Source organism: Triticum aestivum, chromosome 1B (assembly GCF_018294505.1).
Source record: "Triticum aestivum cultivar Chinese Spring chromosome 1B, IWGSC CS RefSeq v2.1, whole genome shotgun sequence".
Lineage (NCBI taxonomy): Eukaryota > Viridiplantae > Streptophyta > Magnoliopsida > Poales > Poaceae > Triticum > Triticum aestivum.
The window spans coordinates 299,345,890-299,349,725 of NC_057795.1; positions in this window are offsets into that span (position 1 = coordinate 299,345,890).

Consider the following 3,836-nt stretch of genomic DNA (forward strand, 5'->3'; position numbering starts at 1 on the left):
ATGACTTTCAACATGCCTTTTTTAAGGCTCTCGGTTATTTCTAATTCTATTGCAGCCATAAGCATTTATACTTTTCGGTATACATGAGCTTGCAATTTCTGTTGTAAATCACAATCTTCAAATTATGCGGTATTACTGATTTATTATGTTTTAAATGTCACCAACACCTATTTGGGAAATGCTTACACCATGGTGCAACCAAGAGATGCCAATTATGTGTTGCATCCGCAGTTATGCATCGGCCTCTCCGGCTATAGTTAGTCTCTCTCTCTCTCTCACTCACTCTCTCTCTCTCTCTCTCTCTCTAGCAGAGATTATTATCGTGAGACAGGGAGAAGCAGACCTTACGAATCGCCGAGCCTCGACAGTAAAAATCCAAGCGATTCCCTACATGGCTTGCCGGCTCTCCCTCTCCAGGGTACATGTTTACTTTTTTCTTGCATGTTTTGTTTCAGGCATGATTTTCATTCTTTTCTCTTCGAATCTTTGGAGTTATGGACTCTTTAGATGCAATCCAATGGAACACAAGGCTTGTTGCCTATTTACTTGACCTGATGCTTAGTAGCTACGCCAAGGCATTGAATTCATGTGGTCGCTGAATACTGTTGTTTCTGCTGGCTGTCTTTATTATTGTGTGTATTTCTACCATAGGTTGCAAGGCTTATTGCAACACGTGGATAAGCAAATTTGATTTACAGCAAGACAGCGACGTCTTATGTTCCTTCTTTCAGGCTACATGCTGAATCTACTACTGAGGTTCCTGCAAAAAAAGAAGCTACTATTGCAGGTATATATTGTTCAATGGGAATTTCATCGTCTTAGAATATTACAGTGCAGGTAGATAGTTTTTGGGAGTTGCAAGGTTAACTGCTCCATCCATGGACGATGTATTTTGACATCTACAATGCAATCACAAGTTATCACTTTCAACATGCCTTTTTTAAGGCTCTCGGTTATTTCTAATTCTATTGCAACCATAAGCATTTATATTTTTCGGTATACATGAGCTTGCAATTTCTGTTGTAAATCACGATCTTCAAATTATGTGGTATTACTGATTTATAATGTTTTAAATGTCACCAACACCTATTTGTTAAATGCTTACACCATGGTGCAACCAAGAGATGCCAATTATGTGTTGCGTCCGCAGTTATGCATCGGCCACTCCGGCTATAGTTAGTCTCTCTCTCTCTCTCCCTCTCTCTCTCTCTCTCTCTTTCTAGTAGATATTATTATCACGAGACAGGGAGAAGCGGACCTTACGAATCGCAAAGCCTCGACAGTAAAAATCCAGGCGATTCCCTTCATGGCTTGCCGGCTCGCCCTCTCCAGGGTACATGTTTACTCTCTCTCTCTCTCTCTCTGGCAGATATTATTATCGCGAGACAGGGAGAAGCAGACCTTACGAATCGCTGACCCTCGACAGTAAAAATCCAGGCGATTCCCTTCATGGCTTGCCGGCTCGCCCTCTCCAGGGTACATGTTTACTTTTTTCTTGCGTGTTTTGTTTCAGGCATGATTTTGATTCTTTTCTCTTTGAATCTTTGGATTTAAGGACTCTTTAGATGCAATCCAATGGAACACAAGGCTTGTTGCCTATTTACTTGACCTGATGCTTAGTAGCTACGCCAAGGCATTGTATTCATGTGGTCGCTGAATACTGTTGTTTCTGCTGGCTGTCTTAATTATTGTGTGTATTTCTGCCATAGGTTGCAAGGCTTCTTGCAACACGTGGATCAGCAAATTTGATTTACAGCAAGACAGCGACGTCTTATGTTCCTTCTTTCAGGCTACATGTTGAATCTACTACTGAGGTTCCTGCAAAAAAAATAAGCTACTATTGCAGGTATATATTGTTCAATGGGAATTTCATCCTCTTAGAATATTACAATGCAGGCAGATAGTTGTTGGGGGTTGCAAGGTTATCTGCTCCATCCATGGACGATGTACTTTGACATCTACAATGGAATCACAAGTTATCACTTTCAACATTCCTTTTTTAAGGCTCTCGGTTATTTCTAATTCTATTGCAACCATAAGCATTTATATTTTTCGGTATACATGAGCTTGCAATTTCTGTTGTAAATCACGATCTTCAAATTATGTGGTATTACTGATTTATTATGTTTTAAATGTCACCAACACCTATTTGGGAAATTCTTACACCATGGTGCAACCAAGAGATGCCAATTATCTGTTGCATCCATAGTTATGCATCGGCCTCTCCGGCTATAGTTAGTCTCTCTCTCTCTCTCTCTCTCTAGTAGATATTATTATCGCGAGACAGGGAGAAGCAGACCTTATGAACCGCTGAGCCTCGACAGTAAAAATCTAGGCGATTCCCTTCATGGCTTGCCATCTCGCCCTCTCCAGGGTACATGTTTACTTTCTCTCTCTCTCTCTCTCTAGCAGAGATTATTATCGCGAGACAGGGAGAAGCAGACCTTACGAATCGCTGAGCCTCGAGAGTAAAAATCCAGGCGATTCCCTTCATGGCTTGCCGGCTCGCCCTCTCGAGGGTACATGATTACTTCTTTCTTGGATGTTTTTTTTTCAGGCATGATTTTCATTCTTTTCTCTTCGAATCTTTGCAGTTAAGGACTCTTTAGATGCAATCCAATGGAACACAAGGCTTGTTGCCTATTTACTTGACCTGATGCTTAGTAGCTACGCCAAGGCATTGTATTCATGTGGTCGTTGAATACTGTTGTTTCTGTTGGCTGTCTATATTATTGTGTGTATTTCTGCCATAGGTTGCAAGGCTTATTGCAACACGTGGATCATCAAGTTTGATTTACAGGAAGACAACGACGTCTTATGTTCCTTCTTTTAGGCTACATGCTGAATCTACTACTGAGGTTCCTGCAAAAAAAATCTACTATTGCAGGTTTATATTGTTCAATGGGAATTTCATCGTGTTAGAATATTACAGTGCAGGCAGATAATTGTTGGGGGTTGCAAGGTTAACTGCTCCATCCATGGACGATGTACTTTGACATCTACAATGGAATCACAAGTTATCACTTTCAACATGCCTTTTTTTAAGGCTCTTGGTTATTTCTAATTCTATGGAAACCATAAGCATTTATGTTTTTCGGTATACATGAGCTTGCAATTTCTGTTTTAAATCACGATCTTCAAATTATGTGGTATTACTGATTTATTATGTTTTAAATGCCACCAACACCTATTTGGGAAATTCTTACACCATGGTGCAACCAAGAGATGCCAATTATGTGTTGCATCCGCAGTTATGCATCGGCCACTCCAGCTATAGTTAGTCTCTCTCTCTCTCTCTCTCTCTCTCTCTGTAGTAGATATTATTATCGCGAGATCGGGAGAAGCAGACCTTACGAATCGCTGACGCTCGACAGTAAAAATCCAGGCGATTCCCTTCATGGCTTGCCGGCTCGCCCTCTCCAGGGTACATGTTTACTTTCTCTCCCTCTCTCTCTCTCTCTAGCAGAGATTATTATCACGAGACAGGGAGAAGCAGACCTTACGAATCGCTGAGCCTCGAGAGCAAAAATCCAGGCGATTCCCTTCATGGCTTGCCGGCTCGCCCTCTCCAAGGAACATGTTTACTTTTTTCTTGCGTGTTTTGTTTCAGGCATGATTTTGATTCTTTTCTCTTCGAATCTTTGGAGTTAAGGACTCTTTAGATGCAATCCAATGGAACACAAGGCTTGTTGCCTATTTACTTGACCTGATGCTTAGTAGCTACGCCAAGGCATTGTATTCATGTGGTCGCTGAATACTGTTGTTTCTGCTGGCTGTCTTAATTATTGTGTGTATTTCTGCCATAGGTTGCAAGGCTTATTGCAACACGTGGATCA